General features: G+C 42.3%; 1 protein-coding gene across 2 annotated transcripts in view; it reads right to left on the reverse strand.

Annotated features, from left to right (window-relative positions):
* SETD3 (SET domain containing 3, actin N3(tau)-histidine methyltransferase) overlaps positions 1-17,606 on the reverse strand; it is a 56,501-nt gene extending 38,895 nt beyond the window's left edge. The window contains exons 1-2 of one of the 2 annotated variants that reach the window (XM_084288554.1): positions 17,470-17,606; positions 16,910-16,986 (exon numbers count right to left, since the gene is read on the reverse strand). The gene's annotated coding sequence lies outside the window, so the exon portion shown is untranslated. The remainder of the gene's footprint in view (positions 1-16,909; positions 16,987-17,469) is intronic. The other variant, XM_084288555.1, reaches the window with a different exon arrangement.
* Positions 17,607-17,946: the final 340 nt, after the last annotated feature.

Below are 17,946 nucleotides of genomic sequence, written 5' to 3' on the forward strand. Positions count from 1 at the left end.
AAGAAAAACATAAAACAAGTTTTATACATGAAAACATGAGAAATGCCACCATGGAATTAGAACAATGATACACCAATATATGAAGCTGTACGTATACAGTACACGGTCAGCACTATATTTTGAAATGAAAGCATGAGATTAGAACCTATTTTTGCAGTGAAAGCATTGCCAGGAATCTAAAGATAAAGCTGACTTTAGAGAATGTGAACTTTGGCTTCCAAAATACAATGAACAGATAAATTTGAACAACGGTAAGTATCTGCATTACTATCACAGGTGAATTGTCTCAGAGACCAAAAAGCAACCTCTAGCTGAAATACACTCTTGTATATTACAAACTAAGAAACTCGAGGCTAATGCAAGATCTGTCTCAGTTTCTACAGCTCAGATAGCACACAGTGAATATACCATAGGAAATAAGGTCAGCAAACACTACTTACTAGGTTGATGGCACTGTAAGCAGAAAAGCATTGTCACTAGTACATCAAAAACACTGCAAGCATCTCCATAGATGCATTTCGTGTCAGCTACTGCTTCTTAGTCATCAGAATTTGTAGAGACAACAAATTCTGTATCCTGCATGCATGATTAAATCAGCAGATTTATCTCACACACACAAAAAAAAAAAGCAAAAACAGCAGACTGACATCTTCAGATATCTTGTTTTGAAACTATTTCCTTTAAAGTAATTATCTACCTTGATTAAGACTGCACTTTTTATCCAATTCCCCAATCAGAAAATAGAACTCCACTTCCTAAATAACTTATCTCCGTTCCTCGCTCAGCTACATGAGACAAATACAACCACTTACAATCCAATGCATCTGACAAATGTGGTGTTTGCTAAAGGCCATCATCTGAAAGGAATTCCTGGTATGCGTGTATTTGTCCAGAAAATATATTCCAAATACCAACCCAGGGGAGCTGCTTAGCACAAGTCACATAACATAGTAATTTTAATGTAATATATATAATAAACATATGAAAATTTCATAAAATATTCTTAAAATCTAGAACATAATCCAATTTCACGTGTCAAAAAAAGTTTAGTTAAGCAATATTCCCTGCCATTTTCTAACCAACAAATTATGAGTTATCCTGATAACATATGGTGCAATACGGAGAAAATAGTTTAATTTCTTTGTGAAATTACCTTTTGTATTTAAAATTATATTTGTATCACACAGTTCATGAAACAGATTTTCAATTGCAATTCCATAAAAATCCCTGGATTTCCAAAAAAATTGTAACTTAAGAAAAAGTGTATTTTTTAATTTGAAATAAAGTTTCAAAAATGAAGTACCTTTTTGCTAATGATTAAAGCCATGTTTCAGAAAAATGAAATAAGCCTGTTTCTCAACACAGCAATGAAAAGCCAGGCTGTCTGCCAGTATGTGCATGACAACAGAAGCAGCTATCTAAAATATAGCTGCATAACAGGCAGAGAAAAACAAAAACCTTCAGGACCGAGAGGAGCTGAAAACTTCATAAATATCTGAAGCAGCAGTGATATTACATTTCAGTGAGGCATGTTTTTTGTTTTGCTTTTGTTTCTTTTTTTCAAGTTTGCTTTTCTGGTTGTCTTCTGGTTAACATTTTTAAGTGCTATGCCATGTTTCCTTTCAAATGAACACTGCTTAAAATTCCTGAAAGCATTCTGCAAAGGGAGAGTAAGCTGACAGCAATGATGAATAAGCTTGGTAATACACAGCACAGCCACATTTCCAAATATAGTGCATCAGCTGGCTTGGCAAGAAGGATCATGCCAAAACACTGGCAGTGAAGGGTGTAAATGATCTTTCTACCCCTTTTAATACTGCTGTCAAAAATGATCCATCTCCCCCTTCAAATACTGCTGTCAAAGAGCAGTTGTGTTGTGTCAGAGTCTGAACTTTTGTTTCCGCATCTCACACAAATAATATTTTAATGAGCTGTAAAATATTCTCCCCTTGACTTACAGCTTTAGAGTGAGAATGTGCACCTAACAGCTTTAGAAGGTAACCACGAGAGGTCTGTACGAAAATACCAAAAGTTTGCTTGCTTTTTAAATTAAAAGATAAAAAAAATAATTTAAAAAGTACTGCTTAACGTTCTCATTAAGAAAGCCAATACTTCTGATATTTGAGAATTTGACCTGATCACAGGATCACATTTCCATATGGAAGCAATGCCAAGCATGGATGATAAAAATATGAATCTTCCCAGACAGTACTTCAGGAAAAAAATAATAATACTAAAAGTATTCTATGCTAACCATTGACAAAAAATTCCCAACTTTTCACATTCACATGACCAAGCTGTTCATTGCAACACCTATGTAAATAAAGCCACAGTTAATTCTGATACACAAAAAGGCCATCATAATGAGCGATACAAATACTCCCCTTTCAATCACCGGGTAAAAACACAATCTTGCAACCCATATAACAACAGTGAGCACCATCAGTGTGCTAGGCAAACACTATTAATTTTTAGTATGTACCTGTGTCAGTTTTCAAGAACTGTGGAATTCTTCCTGCTTTCAGATACCGCCTTTCCCAGCCCCCCCGCAATGCTTTCAGTTACCTCCCTCGCCTCTTCATGGACACTCTGCTTTCAGTCTCCTCCTTTTCTAGCAAGGCAACATCACCTTTTCCAGGTCAGGATATACCTAAACATGCTAGGCAAATACATCAGCATGTATGTTGACTGCCTAGTAAACAGGCCAAGTAGACAACCTGTTCTCAACACAGCCGTTCCTTTAGCAAGCTGACCAGCTCATGGCTGAGTTCTCCCACTCCAAAACTTGACTGAAGATGCCCAACAAGCTGATGGGTTCCCAAGAGGAAAGAGCTGACCAGCAGACAGAACTGATGTAATCCTGTAAGCCTTGTTTGCTTCAGCTATCACTTTTCAGTTTACAAGACAGCAAACCAGTTATTCAAAAAAAAAATAATAATAATAATAATAATCACTGAGCTTTTACAAATAACCACCAAGTCTGGGAGTCCCACAGCAAGAGGTGCCCATTCAAGTTTAACTTTGCTTCCAGGACCCAGTATATTTCTAAGGCAGTACCATAACATTGTTTCTGCTTTGATTCAGACCCTTCTTCGAGCTAATTACATGATGTCCTCATTATATAACAGTTCCCACCCCACGCATCTTCATGGCATACACCAGCACAGAAGGTGAGGGGGGCAAATCCGGAATCGATATTAGAAGGACAGACACGGGGCGACAAGGGCAGACAAGGAGAAGACGAAGGAATTCTCAAGCTATGCAAAGAGCACCGAGAGGTGAGGATAGTAGGTGGCTGTGGGATATGTTCCTTGGCTGCACTGAGCGGGAGGACAGATGAGTAGGATGTACACAAGCCAGGCTTGCAGGATTTGTTTTTCTCCTAATTTGATTGCCTAGACTAAGTCATATTCCCCTCTACTTCAGTTAAGGAAGCGTATCATCATCTTGTATCAACATATGCTGAGCAGCCAGGGGCTTAAGGGACAAGCTTATAGGCAATTGGTATGAGGTCTCCAACGTGTATGGAGGAGAACACAATTTTACATTTAATTTGACCAGATTTAATGGCAATTTGGTCTTTTGCTTCCACTGCTGAAGTTCTTTTCTGAACGTGAATCTCTGACTGCTGGTAAAGAGATAAACACATTTCAGAGCGAATAGAAAGCACAAAATCAAGAAGTGTAAGAACAGTGTGGGTGGAGGAAGATATGTCTGTGATCTTTAAGAAAAATTCAGTTTATACACTTACAATGAACACTACGTTTGCTTGTGAAAACCACCTACATCATGTCACTTGGAAACCACATTAACACTCTCATCGCTCCCAAGGTATTAATCTAGATGTTGTTCCCACTAAATAAATGACTGTTACAGTTTCAGTCCCTTTTCCCCCAGCTCTCAATCTCTCATCTTTGCTGTACTCCATCACTTCTCTTCTTGCTATTACTTCCCTCCCACCACTGCCCTTTCTTTTTTCTTCCATTTCCTCTATAAAGCTGCCTCGAAAGCTCTGTGAAATACAGTACCACTCACTCTGTATACACTTCCTCCAACATGCTTCTGTCCTCTCATTTAAGTTGTAAGCTCTTCAGGAAGCAAGACCTCCTGTGATTAGAAAGTGCTAATAGCAAGGCAGCCTTATCCCCTCCCATTTTTAAAAGGGAATCTGAAATATTACCATAGTGCTGATGACAACACTAACAAAAATAGCTTACAAAAAAACACTAAAAAGATTGATGGTAGAAATGCCACTTAAGATTGCATTCCGCTTAGAATACAGTATAAATTTATGCTTCCCAAGAATTCCCTTGGCCATGGCCTGCAATATTTCATTACAAGAGCTTTGATGCACTCATGGCTAGATACTGTACTCTGAGTCAATCCAAGGCACAGCCCAAATACAGAGTGCCCTGGGGTTCTTCTCCTGTCCCAGAAGGACTCAGTTTGGACTGTGTTGCTTCTAATCAGTTCTAATAAATCTTTATGCTGTATTGTCACATAGCCTCAAATGTGATTCCTTCCTGCAGATCAAGACACTGTAAGCTCTCCCTATATAAAATAGGGGGATTGCCATGCTTAGATTTTTCATCTGATCACATCAAGCATGCTGTCTCCAGCAGCAGAGCACAGCTCTAAACATGCATGTTCTGCAGTAAGAGGCAGACCCTGGCACACACACATAGTGGTTACACCACAGAGCAGTTTTCTTCCAGTTCCACGAGATTCTGCTCGTCATTCCTCCCTCCTCTTCTAGTGCCTGGTCCCCAGATTCCCAGATTCAACACTCCATAAAATCAGAGGGCTTCTTCCTCAGTCTTCTCTTCTAGCAAGCTATCTACCAGATAGAGGCAACGGCTTGATGAAACACCAGTTGCCTCATCTACCACCTTCCTGCCTCTATCAAGAACAGCGTTGAACAGCATCCACCATCCCCTGGGGGAACAGTAAAAACAGAAGTTGCTCTGCCTCTTTTTACACTCTTATTTTCATCCTTATCTTTGTCATTTTTACTTTTTCTGCCAGGCCAGAGTGACCCTGTCTTTTACCCCAGGAAGAACAACCACAACAGCCACCAAGAGCACGTACTTATGGAGCTCCAAGGAAAGCACAACAAAGAGGGATTTTTCTCCAGTGTGTTCACCCAGCTTCTTGTGGTCTAAGCTGCAATTTAGCAAGCTTCCCTTCTCCGTGAGGTTGTGAAATTACCCAAGCCAGCTTCTCCTATTTCATACAGAATTTCAGTTTTATCTTCCTTTGAAGACCTGATTTAGCCATGACCCATTTGTATTGGGACCGAACGTAACCAAATAAAAATAAAATAGGAAAACGAGCAAAAACACTTAACAAGCAAAACCAAAACAGAAAAGAAGAAATATCAGACCAACACTGAAAATTTATCTCAAGTTTTCACTAATGAAAAGAACTTAGTGGCAAACAAATCATTTGAAAGATATGCCTCTATCCTTAATGCTTTCAAATTAAGGTGTTATTTCTCTTCCTAGAGGATGTGTTTAAGTACAGTTACAGCAAATGAATTTGTCACTATTTTAAGAACAGTTAACATCAACTGAGTACATAAAAAAAAAATAATGTAAGAGAACACTGTTGCTTTTGTACTTATTCAGAAAAAAATCCAGTTCATGCAGAGCATCTGTTTTTCATGCAAGATACTGTTTGATACTGGTTTTACTTCATTTTACAGCTGGGCTGTTTTCTAAGGCATAAGACAGTCACATGACTGACTTATATTTCAAAAACCCTGATGTACAATACTTCTTGATCATTTATGAAAACCCTCTCACATGCTCTGTGCTCGAGGATCTTTTTGCTATCGCTATGCAATCCCAAAAGCAACCCCTTATAAACTTTATAAAGGATTGATCCACAAAGAGAATGAGATTAGCTGTTGTCAGGAGCTATCCTCCTAATGTTCACAGAAGAAAATTCTCCAAAATGTACAGCAAAACCATGACTACAAGAATGTTACTATTGCCCCAAATCTCTATTGCCATAGTTATGCCAGAGTCATTAAGGTACGCTGATTTTATTAGGTAAAGGTACCAGCCTGTACACGTTTATCAGGAAATAACACACTACCCTGTTTAATTTAAAATGGAGGTATGCTAAGACATGTGCTACTTTTGACTGTGTTTGAACAGATTTTTTCAGAAGTCCCATAAATCCAGAAATTCCATAAATTGCCAAAACAGCTCCTGTGATGGTTTAACAACCTGCTCTACTTCCCATTGCAGCACAACAATGCTCAAGAAGTCACTTTAGTGTGTGTCATATCAGACAGCTCAACCAGTAAGTGCACTTACTCCACTGGGTAAATACAGGATAGTCACTAAAACTACTTTCTGTAAACCTTAATATCAGTGACGGCTTGGTCAAACAACCTTGGTCTTTTATCACTTTTTTTTTTTTTTTTTGTATTTTACTCACCATTGGATTAAGTGACAGTAGCAAAAAAAAAAAAAAAAAAAAAAAAGCAGTTGTTGCTGATTACCATGAAGGCATGAAGTTAAAAACACCATGGCAATAGAGGTGCAATCAAACAGTCTGTATCAGCCTGTATCGCCCGTTTCCTTGCCACAAAGCAAACAATTAAAACCAGTTCTGCCCCTGGTTGAGACAGCTGATAAGCTTTGAAATTTTGACAGAGCCTTGGATGCAACTGAAGAGTATACAACAATGGTATCTAAACATACATTTTAATAGCAATTGCTTTTGGAGCCCAAATTTATATTTCACATGGGTCATGTCTCAATGCAACTGCTTTTTGGTCACTCAGAATGATCCTAATGACCAAAAAAGAGACAACACCTCTTTGAAATAACAGAATTTCACCTAACAAGAACTTAACCCATTCCTCCACGTGTTACTTCCTTTATAGAAATTGTGCATGAAAAACAAACATTTTTGATATTATACACAAATTCTTTAGGATACACAGGGAAGACTGGATGTTTACTGGATATATGTCACTATACATTACTGTCTGTTTCACATAGCAGCTACAGAAGAAGAAACTGAGTCTGGCTGAACAGTAAAAAAAAGTTCTTGGGTATGACTGTATAGATTTATTTTTATTTTTTTTTTTTTTAAAGTCCTTTAATTGCTTTATAGTTAATGACATATGAATAATAGAAAACTAAGCAACAACATATATTCCAATTAACTGGACTGTCTCCAAGGAAGAGATTTAAAGCTGAAGATGCTTAATGCCAAGGACTGCCATTTAATTGCAACAATAACTCCTCCTAAGTGGAATGCCCTCAAGCAACTTAGCAGCAATAGGGCCCTTGATTATTTCTATGCAGCATAGAAATATCAGTTTATTTTTTGTTTTAACACCTTTGTCTACCCTCTGCTTTCTATGCATAGTGCAACTCCAGTACAACTTACTATTGCATGCTAGGCTGCTCCTGTCAGACATTTAGGTTGGACCATCAGAGACGACCACATCCCCAGTGGGAGCAGAGGCAGCAGATGCTCTGAAGCACTCGCCACAGCTCTGGGCCCTTCTAATGGAACTAATCCAGGCACTGAAGTTTCTCACCCAAGCAGGAAGGCGATACAGATGTAACAGTACAAAGATACCATCTCCCTTTCATTCACAAAGGATGCGTGCTTCCTACTCACACGCGTTCCTTAAAATCTTACACGGTGATAAAAGAGCTTGCAAATCTCTCTAACGGAAAGTAGGAAGGAAAGGTGATAACCACAGCGTAAAACAAGTTAGTACAAGCTTTCAGACCTGTCTTACATTACACTGCAGCACATGCAATTCCTGTCTTCAGAATGAGTTTCATTATACATACATCCACGTCCTGTAACATCTTCAATCAGCTGAATGTTTCAGCACCACTGCCAGAATGACAGTGTTTAAGGACCTCTATTTGGACACTGAGTTGACACTCCCCTGTGTGCATGAAGTTATTAGCATCTGAATTCGGATTGTTTTATGCCGTTTCCTGGAATACCCTTTCCTTAAAGAACACAATCTAGGCAGTTTCAAAATAACTGCTGTATTTTCCTCTGGGTAACAGCGAGGCACACCTGTCTCATCAAGCTTCTCTCCAAAGCAGATTAACTCATGAAAGGTGTGCTCAAAGACAGAACTGCTGGCAGTGCTTAGGGTTGCTATCAGACCATAAAAAACCCAAAACACATCCAAATGGACAGGGAAGTGTATATTCAATGCATACCCAATGCACAGGACTTCCAGGCTTCAGCCAGGAGCTACAGCGCAAGCTTGAGTGAACAAGTTCATGGTATGGAAAATCCAGCAGGTATTTTCGTGCCATTTCTTACCCTCTCTAGGACATGGGGGAATATCAATGCCAGGCACAGTGCTTGCTGTTAGGTGATCTCACACACCTTGTATGATTCTGAAAAACACCAGAGGCCATTTTGGAAGAGGATGGAGTTGTAGTAGAGGAAAAGCATTTGGAACAGTGCTCCACCTCCACAAAGGCCTGCTGCACTTCTTCACACCCAGAGTACATCTGGCTGCTCTCCTGCTGCTGGCAGGAAATGGCATCAGCCAGTCACAAAAAATCAACGTTTTTTTTATTGCAATGCAAGTGACAAACACAGCACTTCCAGAGCACTGAATAGCCCAAAGGAAACACTTCCCCCCCTGAAATAATTACAGGCTTGCCTGGTAGCACAGGCTAATGATTTTTTTACTTCAACTGGAAAACCTTCACTGAAGATTTGGCAACCCTCAAGCCAAGTTGCAACTACACTTGAAGATACGATAATTTGTGTCCTTGGGAACACCCATGGCAGACCAAGCATTTAGCATTCTAATTCCCCAAGGAACGCTGTTGTGAGAGTTAAGAAAGGAACTTCCACAGCACTTCAGTGCCATGCACGTTACAAATATGTACATATGGACTTCAAAGAGAAGCTTTTGCTACAAATGCCTGGTAAGTGATGCAGTTTATGGTTTAATAGCAGTTGGAAAGCCTTCCAAACCCACTTGCCTTAAGTCTACTACCCATTTAGTGTGGAAAATCATGACTAATCTAAAAGACGAGACTAGAAATTTCAGCTGAAATACTGGAAGTTATCCTAGACCTTAAAAGTGAAGGAGCAGGTTCATCTAAGCCTCTTTTTATCTTCTGGCATTCATAGTTGGCAACTTGAACCCTTAAAGTCTCCAAGTCAATTCAACCTAGCAACACCACAGTGGTTTGAAATAAAGCTTTCAACACAGGCATTTACTGGGCTATCAGGCATAAGAAAGATGCACCAGCATTAAGTGTACTTGGCCTCACTCCTGAGCTTTCAGATGTGGTCACTGTACGTTATTACTTTATCAAACAAGGTGCTGTAAACAGCTGCCAGCTGCTCAGAAATGTTAATCCTCCCAATTCAAAACAAGGATAGTTGTAGTACCAACTGCTTGATAGCATGGCTTTTGTTGTCGTTGTTTGGGTTTTTGTAAAGACACACAAAAATATAAGTGACAACACAGACCAATGCAAAAATAGTTTAAACATTTATTTTGGCACACAGAGTAAACACATTGCTCCCTTGAAGGCCACACATCACTTTCTGAAGAAAGCTCTCTTCTCTGTATTAAAGGAGAAAGCTTGAGCACCGCCTCTCCACAGGAGAACTGTATCAGTACAGCATACTAATGTAACCTGCCTGCTAGAAATCTGTTCCCCTACCTTGTCTTACATCCACACAAACTATCAGCCATGTCACTGACCCTCCCCTCCCTTTCAGGGCATCCATTAAAACCCAGAACAGGGCTGATCAGACCCTACATGCAATATCCCAAAGTGTTCAGATAAGGAACTGCAACCAACTGTAGTCCCCCTGCAAATCTCTAGGGAGCCTGGGCATCTCTTACCGTCAACCCCTGCAAATTGACTCTTCAGTGTTACTTCCCACTAGCCACATTCCTGTTTTCCTGGGACTTTCTCATTCCTGCACAGAGCATATAGGTATCCTACCTACAGATGCCTGTGTTCTGGACCTACAACCACTGCAGGCCTCTGGAGCTTCAGCACCTTTTAATCTCATCTCAGACCTGCATGGGTCACAGCAAGGAGCCACAGCTCAGGAACGAGCTTCCAGTCCTGCTGCCATAGCTAGAGCCTGATCTCACATACCAGGAACATTTCTGTGCATCCAGGAAAGGACCTGGAACTGGAATTGCATTACCCAGCAAGCCACATCTGAAACACTTGCAAGATGAAGTTTAGCTCCGTCAACCTAGAATGAAAATGTATTCCTTCTCTAGTGTAAGATGAAGAACAAGAGGAAAAAAAGCAGCAGCATGACTCCTGATGAGAGGGGCGCTAGTGCTAATGTTCAGCTTCCCAGTTCTTGTACCAGAGGGTTCGCTGCTTCCACCAGCAGCACTTACCTACTAGTCTGGCAAGACACTAGACAGAGATGACATCCACTCTGGAAGTGACCAAGGAATTCTTCCTCTAACAGCACAAAGGGCAGAACTGGTGCCAACACTATGTTCATACAGGAGCCACTCCCGACAGCTTGCTGTAGGAAATACTGTTTTCTCTATCCACCAGAGAAAAATGCATTCTGGGAGCAGCAATACTTTCCAAAGCTAGACTGCTCGTGCCCTGTGCTCTCGGATAAGGTGTCACACATTGTCAGAGCAGAAGTGTGCAAAAAGTGTTCAAGTCATGTTTGTGTTATTTATCTGATCTGACATTTCCGAACTTTCTGGCATCGAAAGTTCCAGTGGAACAAACTGAAGTTGCACCACTACAGTAAACTCCCACCCTCAAGTAGGCATACACTCACTGTCTTTTAGACTATGACAGCAGTTTAGTTACTAGAGTTTTCAGAGTAAGTCTTTGGCTACTTATATAATTATAAAAAAACTCACATTCCTACCTCCAACCCACTTCCAGAGACCAATTATAAAAACACTGCAAAATAAAGCAAGCAATTATCACATTAGGCTATTGTTTCAGTTCAGCCTTCCAAATGCCCACACTCAAAGTAGAGTTGGGCAATTTCTTCTATTGAGACACTGAATCAAAAATCTAACAAGCCAGAGAAACAGGTTGTACAAGCCAGGAATCCTACAATGACAAAAGAGAATTGCAACATTATCCATCATTGTCTTGAAAGCAGGACTGATTTTTTACTTTTCAATAGAGCAGTTAGATACAGAAAGCTTGCAATTTTACAAACCTCACTATTACTCCCAAGCATCATCTGGGCACAAAGTGAGAAGTTACTGTTTGAACACTGCCTTTTAGAAAAAGGAGCAGAGAGCAGATACCAATCTGGATCTGACTACCACATGACAACCCAACGGTCATTTTCTGCAGCTAAACCTTACAGGGATTGTATCAGCTTCTTCACTGAGTCAGCATACAAAACCTCTCCAATCAGTCTGGCAACACCAGTTCCATTTGCTCCTGACTGACAGAATCAGGTGCAACAAGCTCCAGAGGGAATGGATCCTTCTCTATTTCAAGGAGAGTTAATATATTAATATGCTGTCGATGCAACTGTGCATAGCAAAGTGGAAGATTAAATGTTTCTGCTGGTCATCCAAAGCAGACAGCCATTCTCCATTCTTCACCAGCCAACCCAAGCTACTTTCCGCAAGTCTAAAAATAATACTCCAGTAAGCATAGGTCCTTGAAGAATGGAATTCATCCATACATAGCTGAGCTTCCTTCTGAGACACACTATTTGGAGAAGGCAGCTTCCACAGAAAGATTATCCAGCTGCAAGATCATAAATACATGTATGACAGCCTCCAAACATTAATACCACAAATATCAAAACCCAGACAGTATTATCCTTCATGGTGAGCAGCAGGAGTTATAAAAATGCTGCTGGTTTAAAGATGGCAGTGATGGAATATCACAAGGACAGTTGAAATGTATCAGCCTCATCAAGTTCCTGATCCTAGTAGCTCTAGCCATGCCACCTGGAAGCTCACAGCCCAGCCCGATGACACAGCTTGCGCAAGGCTATGGAGTACTGACACAGAAGGCTGAAAGCTAATTCTGAAAATTCAGTGTCATATATGAGAACTAAAAACTGAACAGGACAAATAGGCCACAGACTTTTAAATACACAACAACAGCTATTTCCTAATATGTTCAACAAGAAAATCTATGCAGATGTATTAAAGAATTACTTTTATATCAAGGGTTGAATGGCAGAACTGAGTAAGTCAAGCTGTAAATAGGTGGTGCAGGGCACTAGCAAAGATTAGAAGATGTGAGCATTTTATCACTGGTTTTAAAGAATTAAGAAGCCCAGATTTGTAAATATTGATAACAATCTCTATTTCATTCTGTCAATAGTCAATAGAAGAATATATTGGTGACAATTCATTTTATCCCGGATAGAAAAGCAATTTTAAAAACAGAATAAGGTGTGGTGACTATCAATGCAGTAAACCAGAACCATTTTGATGCGAGCACTGAAATGCTGTCTGTACAGATTTAAAAAGTATCAGAGCCACCCATATGCCTAAACAGAACTCTTACTTCGCAACAATAGTTTCCAAAATGGTAAGTTACAGTCTGTTGCACTTCAGAAACATGTAGCATCAAATTCTCCAACAAACCTTTCTTAGCTTCCTGGAGTCAGAGATTTGATGCAAAGAGGTAACTGTTTGCTAACTCAGGCATCTGTTCTTGGTTTCATGAAATAGGCTCTATCGGCTTACTACTTGCACCTCTTCCAAGAGAAATAGCTCGAGAACAGAAGGATACAAAGCTATACTGTTACTGCTCTATTTTTAATAACAGTAAACAGGTAAGACTTTGTAGGATCACTTCCTCTGTGCCCAGGAATGGTCTATCTCTACAGGCAGGACGCGCAAATGTAGCAAGGGTGGCAGGAGACCTGCATAAACAAACCAGGTGCTCCTGACAAGATAGAAACAGCAGGAAGCAAAATGCTGTTCGAGTATGCAGGGACAAGGTTAGGGAAGCCAAAGCCCACCTGGAGATGAATCTGGCAAGGAACATGTAGTACAAGAAGGGCTTCTGCAGGTGCAGCAGCAGCAAAAGGAAGAGAAGACTAGGCAAGGTGTAAGCCTGCTGCTGAGCGGGGCTGGGGATGTGGTGATGAAGGACGGAAGGGCTTAGGTATTCCATGCAGCACAAAGTCCAGCAGAAGGCCCGTCACTAGTGCTGTACCCCTGGCGTCAGTACGGGGACAAATACTGTTTACCATCCTCCCTGCTGACCTGGGCAACGGGGCAGAGTTCACATGCACATACACAGAATAACTGCAGGCACTAAAACACCAAATTTGAATCACCTTACAGGCAGCTCCCAAAACTAGGTCTTTCAGAAGCCCTCTTTAGAAACACTTTTAGAATATTTTTAAATCTGGAAGCTCCTTCCCTCAGTACTTGAAGTTATGTAGCTACATCTAAGCTTTATCTTTATTTAAAGATAAGCAAATATCTTGAAGAGTGGTCCCAAAGAGAATTAATCCACTCCCCAAGAAAGTCTGGCAGGGGCAGGAAACAGCCTGCACCTCACTCTTGGTTGCCACTGCCTCCCCCTGAGGTAACTCATAGCCCCTTAATTTATCATTGTACAGTCAGCTGGAGTAAAAGCCGGCACACAGGAGACACTGGGCAGTTAATACAGGTTCAAATGAAACAAAGCCACATATTACATCCTTTTCCCACTCCATTAAAATAATAGCACACAAAAACTTTGGTCAGTAGTACTGTAAAACATTAAAGACAGAAGATTCCCTATTTTAGAGATATAGGCAGCATTTGGAAGTGACTCAGTTTTATTAAGTTACATAACTCCATCATTGTCTATGAGATCCAAACAGATATAAAAATACACAAGAAAAAAAAATCTAAAAATCAATCAACACAAAAGACTAGAAGCCACCTGCTGGCACAGGAGACCCAGAGAAACACTCCCCCGTTTGGTGCAGGTAGCTGACACTCTTAGCAGAAATGACCACAAAGCAGCTTATCAGAGCCAATACAATTCACAGTCCATGCTCAGCTACAAAGACAATTTTGGCCTACGTTAACACACTGCCTGAGAAGTCTGGTGGCTCAAGCACTGCCGTTCAATTACTTCCATGACAGCTGAGCCACCTCCTTCAGAGAAATCGGTAGCATGCAGAATAAAATAAGACAGCAAGTAGATACTCATCTGTCATCCCCTAACATTTAACAGCCTTTAACATCAAGCTCAAGAATCTTTCTGAAAAATAAAAAAGATCTAAGTTACATTCCATATTGATTCTTAACAGGACATCAGCAGTTGCAGTCTCAGAAATATTCCTTTTGCTTATGTTGTAACTACCTGGATGCAGCCTGCTTCAGAGCTCGCAAGCACCTGTTTGCTTATACTCACTGGAGATAAAGCTGACCTGAAGCCAAGTCACTCACATCTCAGCATGCTTCAGCCCAGGGCTGCAAAGGCAGGTGGAATTCTCCCTGCAGCTCACAGGCCTGCTGCTCTGGCCTGGTAGCAGATCTCAGAATTAAATGGAAGCCCTCAGTGCTAATTCTCCTCTACTTCAAAAAGTAGAGAACAGAAGAGAGATTAGAAGAATTGCTGAACAGTAAGGGGTAAAGGACAGGGAGAGATGGAACAACTGGAATAGTCATTTGGTGGAAGAGATGCAGGCATGAGCCAATGTAGGGCAGAGCAGCTAAAAACAGAAAAAGGGAGCAGAGAAGGTTATGGCAGACGAAGGGCAAGTACAAGAATGTAAAGCAATGGTAAAACACTCTTGGGCACTGAACTTGTCTTTTAATTACTAAAACACAAACATCTTCAAAGTAGGGCTCCAAATACATCAGACTAAAACCATACAACACTAGTGGGGCACCTTGAAGGTAACATCAACAACTGGTATACTTTGTTTAGATTTGAGGTCCTTTCTCCCATTTTACACCTGGTATTCTTGGTTAAATTATTATTATTAAATATCTGAAACCAGGCCTAGGAAGCTGAAGTGTTTCTAATAAGTCAGCTGGCAAAGGATGGCTAAAATTGAAGTCACAATCCCTTGTTTGTTATGAAAAACTGCACAATCACAGATTTGCCAACGTTAGCACAAGTCTACGGTATCTAGAGAAGGGGGAAGGTTGAACCACTGTTGTATACACTGCATGCATCTACTCTGCAGAGAACAGACTTCATTAATCCCTTCTTGGTTTCAGGTTGAGAAAAGAATGACGGTATGCAAATACTACTGTGATACAGGGAAGCAGCCACTCTGCAGAGTAATAGCAAAAGAAGTTACTAGAATTAGCTGAATCTTTATTTGATCCGCTTACAAAGAACACTGACTCCAACAAATCCATCTAATTATTGGGAAACAAATTCCTAACGCATCTAGTCGTGTAATTGGAATCAAAGATAACACCGCTGTGACAATACTCTGACCTGGGAAGCTAAAGATACTCCTAGATCTATGAACAACGCAGTACTGTCAGATTGAGTTTTGTTTCACTTCAGTTGCTAGTCAGACATTAAATTCAAGGCTGCCTCAAATTAATAATTTGTTACCAGAAGTTTATATTTAATTCAAAAGTAACACAAAATGCTAAAGGACAAAAGAGTGGCTAAATTCAAGGCAAGATCCCAAATCTAAGCATGTATTTCATAACTACTATTGCTTATTAACTTGCTAATTCCAAACTATTATACTAATAACCACAGTACTGCACAGTCACATCTTCACACTCTCCTCCCTCCCCCCCCAGCAAGCTTTCTTATGCAGAAGGAATGCTTCTTACTATAAACACCTCACCGATCTTCAAGGCAAGATAACTTACTAGCTGCCACAGGAAACAATTCAGGCTCTTTCTTAATGATTAATAGTCCTATTGCCTCCCCTTTGAACCAGCTCCTCAGACAACTATTTGACCAGAAAAGTAAAAATATTTACTCTTCGCAGAAAATAGGCAAGTAAATAGACTGTTAAACCCTACTGCTTTGCCAATAGGCTTTTGTCATTTCTTTGCTTTGCTTGAGTTTAGCTCTTCCCAAAGACTACCACAGATTTTTTTCTTCCCCAAATTCATTTTGAGCAAGTTCATGAAGAAATTGGGTACTGTTTTTGCTTGTTTATTAAGCTAATTTCATCAAAATATAGCTTCTAATTGAGAATGAAGCAAGTCACCCTGGTTGACTGCAGCCATCAGCACACAGACAGGCCAAACAGCACAGGCCTCTGAAGAGGCTTGGTGTTTAAGCCACAGACATTGTGCCACGTCCTTTAATGAGTGCCAAAGGCCATGACACTCTGATAGTAAAGATACAGAGCCCCCAAGATTTCAGAAGTTTTCAGAAGTTCTCAAATTGCCTCTTTCTTTCAAAGAGCAACCACTAAACCCACTCATTTGCTGAAGACAACCCAGCATGTCAGTTTAACTATACAACGAGCACCGTTATGGTAAAGCCTGAAATCTGAGATGCAGTAGACAGATCTATGACAGTAAAAATGTCATTAATCTATACATTTCCTATGGAACAAGATGTTTTATTTCTAAATTATATGTCATACTGAAGCTAGAGGTGTATTCAACGACTGAGATCTGAGCTCAGTGTACTGACCAGGCCGCCTCAAACTGGAAGCGGTGCCAGACAAACTACACAAGGCTCCAGGCTCCTTCCTGGATTCCTTCCCCCAGGGCCCTAAATGCAGCCCTAGCCACCCCATACCAAGGAGGTATTTTCAACAGCACGCCAGCCCAGCCAGCTAAACATACCCAAGGCCCTGTTGAAGCACAAGCTGACACGCTTGAGCCCCGACCATATTAAGTTACCCAAGTGAGCACAGCCCGGGGCACACCCTGCCCCTGCGCCCACCACACAGCTCACACTCCTGCTCGGTATTTTACATCAGGTACCGGCCCCACAGGATGCTCCAGCTGTTTACTCACCTACATCAGCTTCAAAACACTACGCAGGATTTTGTTCTTTTTTTTGTTTGTTTTTTTAAAGAAAAAAGAGCTTGCAACTGAAAGCAGAAAACACAAGAGGTTAGGTTAACGCGGGCAGTAAAAAGCCGCGGGGTGAAGCCGCCGCCTGAGGAGACAGGTGCTTGTGGGGGGGGTTAAAGGGGCGAAAAGCGGCTTCGTTTTAACTTTATTTCAGAGAAACTTTGTGCCCAGGAGCAAGCCCAGCGGAGGGAGGAAACACGGAGCCCGAGCACCCCTCCGGGCCGGCAGGGGGCTGCGAGGGCCGGCTCGTTGGGGAAGGCTGCAGCCAGCCCTGACAGCCGCGGGGCCCGGCAGCCGTTAGCAGCCGTTAGCAGCCGTTGGGGCGCGAGGCGAGGCCGGCAGCAGCGCGGCCCGGGGCAGGCGGGCGCCATTTGCTGGGCCCGGGGCCCTGAGGGGAGTGTGGGGGGGGCTCCGGCACCACAGGGCCGGGAAGGGGGAGCGGGGGGGAGGCCAGGGAGGGAGGGGAGGGGGTGAGGGCAGCGCCGCGGCCCCCGCCTTACCTGCCGAGCCCGAGCGGAGCCGAGCGCGGCCGAAGGGAGCCGAGCGGAGCCGAGCGCCGCGCCTCGGACGCCGCTGCCCGCGGGTGGGGAGGCGGCGGCCCAGCTCCCCCCCCCCCTCCCCGCCTCACAGCCCCGCACTCCCAGCGCGCGGCGCGGCCCCGCCCCTCCGGCCCCGGCCCGCGCTCGCCATTGGTCCAGCCGAAGCCACGCCCCCCGCCGCAGCCAACCCGCGCCTCAAGCCGCCCCACCCGCCGCTGCCGGCCCTAAAAAAGGGCACGGCGGCGCCCCCGCACGCCCCTCCTATTGGCTGGGGCTTAAGCCCACGCCTCCGCTCTCTTATTGGTTTACTTGGCTCGCAATCATCCCCCTCCTCCTCTCCGATTGGTCCGCAGCGCGCCTGCTCCTGGCGCTCCGCAGCGGCTGGGCGACACGCGATTGGCCGCGGCGGGGAGTCCCTCCTCCTCCCATTGGCCAGCG

The sequence above is a fragment of the Netta rufina genome (genome assembly GCF_964035555.1).
Source record: "Netta rufina genome assembly, chromosome: 5".
NCBI lineage: Eukaryota > Metazoa > Chordata > Aves > Anseriformes > Anatidae > Netta > Netta rufina.